We start from the raw sequence: 14,674 nt of genomic DNA on the forward strand, positions 1-14,674 counted from the left end.
AATAAAAAAAAGGTATAAAAAAAATCAGAAGTTTTAGTGAAATAAAAATTTATGTACTTTTAAAAATGTGTATGTGATTTAATAGGCATTATTACATATGTGTATATGTAATAATGCCTATCGATAGGCATAATGTAACCTATCAATAGGTTTGGTGAAACATTGATTATTTAACATTAATTGAAGTATAATTTAGAATCGTATTATTTTTGGATTTATTAGTTTAAAATACACCCTCACAAGAACAACATATTCACTGAGGCGTACTTGCCCGATCTTGTCGATCATATTGTCGGTCTCCCTAAGTCGGAGTTGATTATCATTTCGTTTATTTGTTTTTTTGTTTTATTGATTTATTAATAATTACAATAAGTAATAATTCAATAATAACAAAAATAAATCAGAGATTACACATTTATCGGTACATTTACGACTACACGCCAGACTACGCACAGATGTCTTGGCATCTCTGCAGAGTACTGTTGACATGTCACTGTGCTGTTATTCTGTAACCTGGTATACATAAATAAATATAATTGGCCAATTTTAATTTTTCCGAAAATTAAATTTGAAAAAAATTCTCTCTCTCTCTCTCTCTCTCTCTAACGTCTTTTATTTTCTATATCTTTGTAATTATTGTTGAATAAGCTTTCAATATAATGTACGTCAGAATCATTTCAGTGATTACAAATACGTGTTTAATGATTTTACTTTCAAAATCGATAATAAGTCAAATTTTTTATAGTTCTTTTTGACATATTTCTATTTTTTGTGCAATCTATTTGTTTTGTATATGAATTAGACAAACATTTTAAGAGAAAAATCCTCTACAAATAATATTCTTAAAAAACATTATTTTCTAATACTATACATTTCATTCTATCGCTGATTTGAATTGATGCTATTAGTTTTAGATTGTTTCAAAAAATTAATTATTATTAGTGAAAAAAAGCAAAATGAAATCCTATATTTAGAATAATTCATTAGCCACGTGGATCAGACATTATCCAAGGCTTTCAGGGAAGATAAACCTACCTAAGTTTTTAAAGAAACGAATTGCGCGGACCATTTTTATTTTCGTTTTTTTTAGAGAGGTTTCGAATTGTAAAAATATTTTTTTAGTTTCTTCAACCTCTTCTTGTTAAGATTTTTTAAAAAGTTATAAAATTTTGCTTGTTAAATAACTGGAAGGAAATGTTTAAAGGTTTTGTTTGAATCTTTAGAAAAATGTATCTTGTTTCTTATCTATCTTTTTAAAACTTTTTACTCTTCGCTAAATGGATTTCGAGGAAGATGAAAATTTAAGTTGAAAGATTTAGTTAAAAAAAAACTTCTTTGTCTGCACAGACAATTTAAAAAATATTCTCAGTTTTGTTATGTTGATCGAGGATACGTATTAGATTTTTTTTAGTGAGACGATCCAAAGTCTGTTCGATGTAAAAAACTTTCAGGGCATGTTAAACGGAAATACATAAAAAAATATCGCTTACTCAGAATAAAATTCTCAAGTTTTAAAACGTTTACGTGTTTTATATCGGATTTATTACAATAATTCCTTACTGTAACAATTTATGTAGCAGCTATTAAAATCTTTTTTATCGAACACTATTTCATTCTTTTCGATTTAATAATTGCTTTAGCTTAACAGATATACGTGTTATATCTGTTAATATTGTTATATTTTAAACAATCTGAACAGTACCTGTTACCCGATGATCCAAAAAAGCCAAACGATAAAAAGGGCAAATATAATTATTTTACTAAATAAAACTGTGTCTACGGAAGAGTTCGCATTGTGCTTTATCAACTATATTGGAGGCCCCTGATAAGATTTCCAGTTGGGATCCGGAATTTGATAGGGAGTCAATTCCAATAATGTACTTCTACCGTTGTAATTATTATGATTACTATAATTTACTTTGAAACTTAATTACGAAACTTAATCGTATAAATTAAAAGAAAAGTGATTGAAATTAAAATTAGAATACTCATTATATAATATTGAACATTTGTCGGTTGAAGCACAAATTTAATGAACTGAATTAACGAACTGTAAACTGTGAGCCTCTATCATTGTGTTAGCTAAAATTGAATTATTCAAATCAATAGAATAATACAAAACTAACAAAATTAAATTTACCTTAAATAAAATAAAATTAAATAAATTTAAAAAGTTTCTGTTTAATAAAACGTCTTAATAAAATAATGGGCTTCCCGTGGGGACTGCGTGCGAGGCTAAAGTGCTGTGAGGTACTAACACCTCGTGCGAGGCTAGGCCGATCATCACCATGAGCTGGTACAATCGGGGTCTCCCTTGGGCGCTACTTTTTGGAGGTGCAATGGAGTGCTCTTATAATATCTCTGTAAACAGCTTTCCGATTTTCGAAATTCAAACGGGGTATTTGTAGATTGATGGCCGATTTTTGCATGATTCAAGTGTACTCTCGATCTAAAATTCAATCTACTTTAGAATGAAATTATTTATACTTTAATTTTTTATTTAAAAAATAAAAAACGTACTTTATTTATTTAAAAAAACGTACTCCTACGTTTTACAGTCGTATTAATCTACATAGTAGCTGACGTATTTCCAATTTTAACGAATAATAATCTTATTATTTAATTATTTTAACAAACAAAATTATGTCTGGCGAAGAGTTAGTATTATACTGGCCAGCTGCATCGGAGGTCCCCGATTCAATTTCTAAGGAAGGTCTGAGAGATTAATAATAACCTAGTCCCAACGTTCCAAGCTCATGCTAGTAAATAAATAAATCACTTATATTTGGTATATTAGTGATACAAATCAGTTGCCTTAAAGAACGATATCAGTAAATAAACTACAATGTTAATTAAATACAATTGCAATTCATCATTTATCATATAGTATTGTGTAACCGGTTTTACTTTTAAACATTAAACACCATCATAACAATTAGGCTATTTTTAAATATTTATAAACAATAATACGGTCCGATCTTATTAGGCTTGTACGTGCAGGCACGCATCTACAAGTCCGTGTGTGCCTGCACGTACAAGCCTTTACAATCAATTATTTTAATAGGTATATTACGTATTATTATTATTACGATTCATTTACAAATATGAATTTAAGATTTCCTCAAAACTTATTAATTGCTTTTCTAACTAAACACAAGTGCGCCCGCGTGTTTATTTTTTTTTAAGTATACCAATTTATTTTTAAAGGATTTTAATGTACTTGAAATCAATAATCTTAATAATTCAAAAATTTTTATATATTAAAAAAATTAGCAATTCATATAATATTTGTAAAATACTGATATTTCTTTATAAATATATAAATATACAAGTGTGTGTGTTTGTACCTTACCCTTCACACACACACACTCACTCTCTCACGCTCTCTTAAAAAATGTGCGTGACAAAACTTTTACCACCGTACCCAAAATATAAACTACTAATACATCCTTAACATAAATAAAAAAAGGTATCAAACCTAACCTACGCTAGAGATTATTCTCTTTACTTCTAAAGCTCAACATTAAATTTGCTAATAATATTAAGTATAATTTATCAATATATTTCCTTACATATACTTTGAAAAATATTATTTTTGCACCGAAAGAGCGAATACTGACTGTTTCATTTGGACTCGAATTAAAAATGGGACACCTTTTAGTGCCATTGATATAAGAATCGTCAAAATTACAATACATATTTTATTTATAGTCGCATCAACAAATTTGAACCTGAAAACTTCGACTTCGAAATCAACTGATTTACGGCGAGGAATTTACCACTAGATCGACCTGGTGGGTCATAATTTTTTAATTGGAATTTTAATTAATGTTTCATCCTCCATAACAAAATTTGGATATACACAATTTACATTTTGGAAAACTGTTTCAACCTACATCATTCTATTTATCTAAATTAAGTAAAACTTCTAAATATTTATTAATTACATCACTTATCGCTTTATAAAAATAAAATCATAATTTTGTTTGTTATTTTAATCCCTGAAGTAATAAACATGTTTATGTTTATAAAGCGACAAACACATAACTATGTTTATCTCAGTTTTTAGATAAATTATATATATAAAAAAATATATTGATTCAAACAAAATTCATGAAAAAAAAAATTGTTAATACAGTCGGAATTTAATATTTTACCCTATGAAACACTGTTTTATTTTTAATTTTATAAATGTAAAAATAATATAAAAAATTCTGTTAAATAATTTATTGTTACCTGATTTAAACTAAGAGACTCGTTATATTGAGCAATAAATAGTAGAATTTATGTTTACTGGCAAAAGACAAACTACAAATTAAGGAGTTGTAAGCACCAAACTACACAAACTGCTTACATTTATCCCAACAGTAATACTATCCCTTCCTTATATCAAGAATAAACACATTTTAGAACTGATAACAAGTCTGATAACCACATACAGAGTTTTATTTGTTTCGTTATGCCAGTGTTATATATAAATACATATATTTATAATATATTTAATAATATATTTAGTAATATATTTTTACTGTAAAACTCAAAAAGAATGACTATTTTTTAAAAATAATTTTCAAGTATTTTTTTCTAAAAACAAATCTTTATTTATTTGACCTATAGAATAAAATGAAACCAACTAAAAATATTTTCTGTCGTAAAAGTAACTGACATACTTATTAAAAATTCTTTTAAAAGAATATCGTAATAAAACAAATTGAAATAAAAAAATAAAAATAAATAAGTTACTATTCTGATAATCAAAGAGCTATACGAGTATCTTCAAATAACACTTTGAAGAGGTCATAATGCTTACATTTTGTTTCGCCACAATAAAATTATTCATGCCACAATCGGCTCAATAACGACGTTTTATTGACGCCCACAATCGCTCACTTATCTGGGTTGTTCATTTGTTACTGGATCAGTGAAGTTCTATAAACGAGTGGTCGGTTAGATAATATATATATAATCCAGTATTCCACTGTAGGCCACCATATGTCAGATAAAAATAATCTTTTTTCAAACATTTTTTTTTTAATTTAACACGCTTACCGGCAGGAACAGCGTAAATTATTCCTTGTCCTTGTAAACCATTGTTTTTTATTTCGATCATTTCATCCTGCCTACGAGCTTCACTCAAATTTACAGAAATTTTTCTCATATGTAATATTCCAGTCAGGTTCTAAGTTGGAGGGTAAAGAACAGTTAATATTGCGTCTCAAGCTATGAATAATGGTAACGTTAAACGCTTATTTTATTGAAATACGCGTACTTTAATACAACATTTCCTTAAAGAATCTGACTGTTGTATAAGGGTATAATTTTCTGTTTGGGAGTTCAGGAGAAAGCACAGCTATTTTTTTATTTTATTTCAACCGTAAATTATCAATTTTATGAATTGTTAACATTTTGCTGAAAATCGTATTGAATTATCAAGTGATTTTTCTATTAGTATTCTTAATAAATTTTCTTATTAGTATTCTTAGTAGCAAACTGTTCAGCAGTTTACATAGCAGATAAGTACCATACCACTGTGACATTCCACAACTGGGTTTTTCGCCCAGAACCCCCCCCCCCCCGCCACATAAAAGAAAAACTTATTAACTAACACATCCAACTACACTGTACTAATGCCGCTGTAATATCCGCAGGGAATATGTATCCCAGTATGGGTGGGCCATCCAGGAAAAATTCTAAAATATTATGGGCTATTTCAAGAATGTTTTTAATTTTCTAAAACAAGTGGGGCATTAATATATTAGTAAGGTAAATGAGATTTCTATAGAATGCCCTTGTAATATCCAACAAATCCCATGAAAAATAGAAAGTAGTCATACGATTCAGTACTTAACAAAATCTTATTCAATACTTATTCAAGTACTGAATAAGATGAATATTAAATAGTATACTACAGTTTCTTGGTGGTTTATTGCTGTAAAACACAGATGAAAAGGTATAAACCTTTCCTACCTTCCTAGCAATTTTAAAAACGTTTATTTTCTCACTGATTAAATGCGTTCTTACTAGTTAGTTGTGATTTAATAAACTGGCAATAATTTCAAAACTTCAATTTTAGTTTGCCAGTCTACCAATATTACTTAAGAAGCCTTTGACAACAATATTGCCATTCCCAGTTAACTAATAACTGTTTTTTTTATTTTTTTTATTATCTTCAATGTGTAACTATGTTTTCTATTTTGGATTTGTTGTTCAACTACATATCTGGACTTGTGTTATTACATAAATTGTGTAAATTATTGAAATATTTCATTTGAGGATTTCAACGAACTAGATTCATTTCATGAGCCAACTCAAAAACCTGTCATGTGAGTTCAGTTGAGTACTTTACCATTATGACCCAAAATGATAAGATTCTTTTTTCTCTTTTATTCTTAGTTCTAATTTTTTTACCACTCTCTGTATTATCTGGTGTTTACTATGTTCGCCTTAATATTTTATTTTCCTTTTTCCTTAACTTTGAGAGCACAATAAAGGAAAATCAGCAGTGAGCTTGCTCTGCCAATGTACAGTAGTTTCCAGTTTAGTCAGACACTTTAGGCCAGTTCAGATTGTGTAATGTGAGAGGAATGTTGTAAAACAGATATTATATTTGAACATTGAGCTCTAAGTATTTCTAACCCAGTTAAATAATATGAGTAGGATAACCCATTCAATCTCTTTGGACCTAGGTCATAACCATCAATAACTTTGCCTACAACTTGTTACAGGAAGGTTATCAAATACAGAGATTACACAATCTGGACAATAAATCTGCTTAAACTTTTCTCAAAAAAGAATGAAAATTCTTGCTTTTTGCTGAGTACTGATATGATGGAACTTTCAAAAAGGGAAAATCCGTATCACTCTCTCAAATTCAGAAGGTTCTTCTTCATTTATGACAATTGTTCTCAAAGTTTGTGGTAATGCCCCCTTATGGGGGCGATAGAAGGCCCACAGAAAATTGGGGGTGCTCAGGTGGTCTAGGAAGGTGATGGCTGATTGAAAAAAAAGGCAAAAATTATGTTTTCCTGATATTTCAAACTAAACTTATACCCACTACACTAGTACAAAAAATTAAAGGGACACCGATATTTTATGATAAAAAATTATTGTATTCAAACTACTTTAACTTTGCAACCAAGAGGCTTAGAGAGATGAATGAACAAAAAAATTAAAGCTTGAATACTCTATTTTTTGTCAGTGCAAGTAATAACCATGTGTTCCTTAAATCAGTGACAGTTATTATCGAAAAATAGTTCTGTGCAAAGATGAATCGATGAGTTGGCTGAAAACATCAGAGAATCATTATGCAATCATCTGAAGACTTGCAATTTTCAATTCAGTTGGATAAGTCCATTTTACCAACTAATGAAGCATTGTAGTTGTACGTGAGGTTTATCAAAGATGAAAAAATACGTCAAGAACTACTACTTGCTATAAATTTGGAGAAAGATGCAAAGGGAGAAATTATACACTAGAAACATTTTGTGATGAAAAGGAAATTCTTCTGAAGAATATTATGTCAGTTGCTACTGATGGCGCTCTGGCTATGACAGGTGTCACAAAGGCTTCATAGTGTGCTTAAAAAATAAAGTTCCAGATGTGCTCGTTGTAAATTGCATCATTCATCGCCAACATTTAGTTGCAAGAAACCTGAGTAAATGCCGCCTACATACATCACTGTAATATGTTGTCAGAGCAGTTAATAAAATCAGAAGCAACTCAATCACAGATTATTTGGTCAGCTTTGTGTTGCCAATGATGAAGATTTCAACCACTTGCTGCTTTACACAGAAGTGCGCTGGCTATCAAAAGGTAATTCTCTTACTCGGTTTTACAATCTGTTTGACTCTGTGTCTTTGTGATAGAGTTCCTGGAAAACAAAGACAGAGTTGTGCGACAACCTATTAGATCAAAGAATGATACTGCGTATTCCTATATAAATTATTTAATGATAATCTCTAGCTTTAAGGTGATGACTTGAACTTGATTAAAACAAAAAATATTGTTGCTGCTATGGTAGCCAAACTGCTATTACACAAGAGAAATATTGGCAGATGTGAATTTAATAACTTCCCTAATTTATCAGCAGTATCCTTCAATGACAATGGTTACTTGTTTACTGCCAATACTTGAAGAACCTCCATGATGTTTCAAACATTGATTCAAGGACATTTCATCAATGTAGCAATAGTTGTAGCATTGCTACAGCTGTTTTACTGTAGCAATGTTGCTAACCAAAAAGAGAAATCTGCTGTATGTTACCATACGTGTCAACTTATGGCTGTTTTTAAGTAAATTCGAGCCTGATATTAAAAAACTCGTTAAAGCATCAGATTCATCCTTCACATTAATGTAAGTATAATTTATCAATTGAAAGCTTTGTTTTAATTACTGTCATGTTATAATGAATACACTATCACTATTGTTGTCATAACTATATAAATACAATTGTATTTTTTTTTAAAGAGATTTTAATAAATATACTTCCAAATATGATTAAATGTGTGTTTTAATTGCACTCATTTAAAATGCAAGTTTCAAACTCAGAAATAGTTATGCTACCTTTAAAAACAATAATTGCAATTGTTTTTTTTTTAAGATGCACATTTAAAACAGGTAGGTTTAGTTTGATAATTCAAACTAAAATTAAATTGTTTACTGCCAACACTCAGAGAACCTCCATGGTGATTTCAAAGAATGATTCCAGGACGATTAAAAAAAGAGTGCATCTTAAAAACTGTTTTTTTAAAAACAGCAATTACAATTATTATTTTTAACAGATGGTAAGATTAAAAATTTCAGAAGCACTACAAAATCTTTGATTCTCAATGTGGTCGGTGGGTGAAACAATTTGAGAATCAATGTTTTATTATAATATATTTAGTCCATTCTCTGGAAGAGACAACTCCAGAAAAAGTTAATGATTTTAAGTTTTTCATTGAAAACATTAGTAATCACCTAGGTGAAAGGAGCATTTTAACGTTGCATTCAGTGATTCCAGTTCAATCTGGAAGGAAGCTACTGAGATAGACAAGAAATATATCTTTGTGGGTAGTAATCATTCTTGACTTCTTGGCAAAAAGAAAATCTTACCTAATAATGAAGGTTCCTCAATCTGGGGAGAAACTAAATCCGTAGAGTAACTACGGTTTAGATAATTCTTCAGAGGATGATATGTATGAGTGTAAATGAAGTGCAGTCTTGTACATTCTCAGTTCGACCATTCCTGAGATGTGTGGTTAATTGAAACCCAACCACCAAAGAACACTGGTATCCACAATCTAGTATTCAAATCCGTGTAAAAATAACTGGCTTTACTAGGACTTGAATGCTGGAACTCTTGTCTTTCAAATCAGCTGATTTGGGAAGATGCGTTCACCACTAGACCAACCCGGTGGGTTATGTGTGCAAGGCTCTCATTTCACAAACCTCACACAACGAAGACTGTGTCCCAGCCCATAAACCTTCAAACCTTGAGGGTCCCTGTTGCCATCATCGGAGAGCTCCGATCCCTCACTCTTGCACATGAGCAGATCAATGCACCCTAAACAATGCGGCTGCCTCCCGGCCCTATATGGCGACCACGATTCGTTCCCTCTTTTGTTTTTTTTAATTCATCCTGAAGCAGCCATCAATAATTGAATAACTGTCCTATTTTCTCACAGGTATTGTACATCTTACCATTTTTTTCACAACCTTTACATCTTCATAGGTTCCATTATAGCATTACATTATAACCACTAGTCATAAAGAGAGTACAACACAAAACTTATAACTAACAAGGCGCATAAACAACAAAATAAAAGAAAGCAGTAAAACATCCTATGACTAACCATAACTACTGACCATGGAGGTCATGTAGCCCTACTACACTCTTGTACAATTAACTATCCCTAACTCATGTAGTCTGCAAGCAATGAAGTTCAAAAGTTATCACCCAACATAGAAGAAATCAATAAAGAAGACAATCAGCAACTAATAAACTAGTAGTTTACACATCAATAGGTCTATTGTATTTTCTATCAGCTCTATTAATGCACTGAATGTTACACAAAAACACAAGAGAAAGTACAACCAAGACTTACAGCTAAAAAAAATGAATTATACAAATTGCAAGAAAATAAAAGTATAAAAAACAATAACATAATATAATTACAATCATCTATTTAGTTTATATGACAACAGTTAATTATCATACAAGCCATTTGTCTTTGTTTAGTGAACTATCCACCTTCCCTAATTCATGTGCCCTGCAAATGCCTTTGATCGCAGAACATTACAATCAATCATATCATACAAGAACTCTAGAACAGCAGACCTATGATTAATATTTATACAGTTAATAGTCATTTTAATGTTTTCCATAAATTTCATTGTTACAAGATTATTTATATTTTATTATAATTTTACAATTATAACACAAGAGTAACCACATACTCACAAATAACATAATAATATAATACATAAACACAAAAACTTACTGCTAACAATATTACAAGAAGAAAACAAACACAAAAACAAGATGAATATAATCAGTTATTAAATCTTGTTCAACAATACCAATTACATAATACCATTGTGTGATAAAAAACCTATACCTTGCTGGTTGGCCATCAACCATGTCAGGAAGTCTGTTACTCTCTCAGTCTTGGCTACAGCCTCTTCTAGATGGTGATAAAAGAGGCTCGTTCTTTCCAGCCATACACCAAGATATTTGGCATACCTTAACGTGCAGACCTGGTGCCCCTGACCACGATCTCTAAATTCCTCTTACATCTGCGGCCAACCCTGCAACCATTGAAGTCTCTTTTCTGGTGCAAGTCACAGTCCCTTCTCCTCAAGCCAGTCGGCAACCATGCTCACCACCATGTTCACAATCTCTTCCAAAGTCCTCCTCTGCATGACCAGCTACTAAAAGTGCCAGATCGTCGGCATAGCTCCTCCAGCGTAAAGAAATGTTGATGTTCACAGTTGATTTCCTCCCAAATTGGTCCTCTAAGGGGAACAGCTGTCTTACTGCACTCAATGTTTGGCACTTGGTTAGATGAGGGAGGTACCTGTCAATTTCTTCAATTTGATAGGTCCTCCCCCATGGATCTACTCTGGGTCCTCTAGTAGCTTCTGCCATTTCACCCTCTTAATCATTTTGATGGCTACACTCAGCCTTTTTCTTGCTATGTGATCCACTCCGGCCAGTTCCTGTGTGCTCTGGGTCTCTTCTTTGTAAACATTAATACCTCCTTCTTGCCACAATTCCCTCCACTTTTAAGGAGAGATATCTTTGCTCCACCACACCTTCCTCCTTGCCGATCTATTGGGGGCATCATCCTTTCTCTCGCTGCAACAAGAGCTGTTGTTAACTCAATTGGACCTCCATCTTGCCATTGGTTCATCTCCAAGTTTACCTGAACCTCAGTGGGATGCAATCTACTACTACCTAGCCTGGTATTCACCCAATGATCCCATAAGGCAATAAATACCTCTGCCTTATGATCACTACCAAGTTCGTCCTTTGCCAGTCTCTAATCTCTGATTTTCCCTACTGTAACCTCTGAAACCACCATTATGTCCACCACTGATACTCTTTCCTTATCGACAAAGGTAAGGAACATACCTCTGGCATGTTCAAGACCGTTAGCCCCACTGACCCCAGCAGTGTGGCTAACTCAACCTCTCACTGTCGACTCATGCCCCCAGCTCTACACATTCTGTGTTAAAGTCTCCGGCAAGGATGACCAGTTTTCTCGACCTCCTAAGGAGTTGCTCCTAATCCCTGAGAAATTCCTCAAACCGATCCAAATTGCAGTTTGGGGAGATGTATCCAGACATTATCCTGTATTCGATTGTCTCAACTGCAACCAGACCAATTCTTTCTGATAACTCCAATGCTGCAAATTTTCCACACGGATCTGAATAACTGCATCCCCACTTCTGTCTGCAATCAATGTATCTGCAGCCACCACTCTTGCATTGGACTCTGAGATTAGGAGCAAATCCGTATCCCTGGCTGACGATACTGCCCACAGTAGGTCATGAGCAATCCGGCTCCTGTTGATGTTCACTTGAATACAATTCATTGTTGGTTGTGTTTACAGACCCGACTGTCCATTCTATGACCAGTCACCACTACACATTTCCATTTCTGCTGTTCCACCCTTCAATGACCCTGCCGCAATTGAAATAATTTTTACTACTGTCAGGCTCACGACAGGCTCCCTGTGAAGCAGGGTGACCCTTCTCCCAACACCTGAAGCAACTCATTTCCGGCCTTCGAACCTCAACCCTACAGGCTGCCATCCCACAAATAGTCTGTCTGAGGTGGTAATCCTGGCTGTCTTTATTGCTGGCATCACCACTGTCGCATGCTGATCGCTTCCTTGCGCCAGTCTTATTGACGTTACTCTCGCCGATGTTTTAGAACCTAAGGCCTTAACCGCACCCCTCCGTACGTCTTCCTTCGTCGCCTCTGTGTTTAGATCTCGACACATAGTAGTGCCGGTCTGGATGACGGGCCTTTGCCAGAGATAGTTAGCTCCAGCGCCTGGACTTTCTTCTTTACCCTTAAGCTCTTTATTGCTTTTGTTCCTTCTGCCATGCTCACCTCTACTTCTTCTCCTAGTACTTTCCTAACAGAAAGAATCGCAGGCGCAAGTTCCTCTCCTATAGATTACTTGACCTGCTTCAGAAGATCCGCTTAAGTGGTTCCCTGCTTTCACACCACTACCGTTGCCATCTTCCATTATTCTGGGAGTTTTGATCCCCCTTTCTCTCCCATTAGGTACAGCATTACCTCCTTAACATGCTCGAATGCCTGTGCAGGCCACCTTCTATCCAGAACTACCTTTAGGGCAGTAGGGTCATCCATACTCAAAGCTTTCAACAGTGTTTCCAGACCCATTCTGATATTATGGGTATATTTGTTTTCTTTTCTAACTTGGGATGTTAGATCAGCAATTATATCTGCAACTTCCTTGGCCTGAACAAGTATTCGTTTGTCCGTGTCCGAAATCGCCTTTTCTGGTGGCGTGACCTTGCAGAGATCCACCAATTTCTTCCAGTAGTAATTGCATTTCTGGGCATCCCTATACTTGTTCCCCATTACTACCTTGTCATGTTTTCTTGGCCCTGTCTGCTATCTCATCTTGTTTGTCATCCTCTTCACATATTTTATCAGACTTCTTGGCGGCGAAGGCCTAGGTGATCTCAGCATCTTCTTGCTTTTCCTAAACCTTCTTTGTCTTTCACGTATATCTCCTCTACGGGTTTATTCCGCTCCATTATAAACTATATTGTTGTAAGTGTGGACAAAGACCGTGTAGCTCGTGGCCCCACTAGTAGGCCCCCACACTATGGGGAGGATCTATCAGGACCCAAAAGGCTTTGAATCCCAGGGGGCTCTGAGTTGTACTGGACTGTAGGACTTAGAATTTTCTAAGTCCTAACTACTCAATTTGAACCTCCCGCCTATTCATTGAGGTTTGTTTAAGAATTAAATTAATTAAAAATTGAAACTAAGAATAAAATAAACAAATTAATAAAGTGACACAATAATTTAACTATCACAGTTGGTACCACTGTAGAGCTCATATCCGCCACGCGACCACGTGCAGAACACTAAATTAAATTATTTAATAAAAACTTTGATAATTAACATACAGACTTAAAATAAACGTTATTTCACTCAAAAGTGACGGTCTATAATATGTTAAGCTGTTCGTCCCGTAATTACACTTATTTAATTAACTACAAGCCGAAAATATATGACCACGTGGTGCCATAGGTTATACTACGCTAATTTATACAAGTCTGTAAAACTTAAAATATAAACGATTAACTACTAAAAAACGTTAATTACCACTTTATCACTCAGATTACACTAACATACAATTATTAATTTTAAGGGCAATTACGGTCCTTATTACTGATGTAAAGATGACTTACCTCGTCCTTCAGAGTCCTTATTACTGATGTAAAGATGGCGTACCTCGTCCTTCAGATACTATATTACAAACTCCTTAATAACCGTATTTAACGTAAATCCTCAACATTACGCACTCGTACGATTGTGTACGACACTATAATATATAATTTCAACACAAATTCAGATCAATAACCCTTAATTAAACCATAGAAAATAACACATTAGTAGTCACACCAATACGACCCGACGTCAATCGGACCAGAACTCGCTTCCTTCTCTTAAACTTGTCCATATCTAGAGAACTATTAAAAGCTGCCTTTTGAGAATATATGATATAGAATAATGCAGTACAGAAGAACATAAAAATAAAATAGGACAGTAAGAAATAATCAATAACAACATTTTTGGAACTTTTGACTTACACCATTCATACCTTGGCCATAAAAAATTGAACCATTGCGTGAGCTGCATTTCTGATCATAATATACAGTTCCCATTTTTGTTGAATGGTTACACTGAAATAAGAAAAAAAAAATTATGTTTACTTATATCTGTTAAGTTATAATTATTGATGTTTTATTTCATATGATGTATATGCATTCATAATTTTCATTTGTTTATAGTATGCAAACTTGTGCTTAAAAGAAATCACACTTTTACACTAATAATCAGCATTATTTTACAAGAGAAATCATCATCTTGGTATTATCACAGTTCAATTATCTTAGAATGATAGATAGTACTGGTTAGCTA

General features: G+C 33.2%; 1 protein-coding gene across 6 annotated transcripts in view; it reads right to left on the bottom strand.

The window, feature by feature from the left end:
- The window catches only part of LOC142319300 (2-acylglycerol O-acyltransferase 2-like), a 67,690-nt gene extending 53,505 nt beyond the window's left edge, over positions 1 to 14,185 (bottom strand). For 5 of the 6 annotated variants that reach the window (XR_012755169.1, XR_012755166.1, XM_075356439.1 and 2 more), the window contains exon 1: positions 13,942 to 14,185. The gene's annotated coding sequence lies outside the window, so the exon portion shown is untranslated. Of the gene's footprint in view, positions 1 to 4,236; positions 4,362 to 13,941 lie in introns of those variants that run through there. The other variant, XR_012755168.1, reaches the window with a different exon arrangement.
- Between the last annotated feature and the right edge of the window lie 489 nt (positions 14,186 to 14,674).

This window comes from Lycorma delicatula, chromosome 1 (genome assembly GCF_047948215.1).
Source record: "Lycorma delicatula isolate Av1 chromosome 1, ASM4794821v1, whole genome shotgun sequence".
NCBI lineage: Eukaryota > Metazoa > Arthropoda > Insecta > Hemiptera > Fulgoridae > Lycorma > Lycorma delicatula.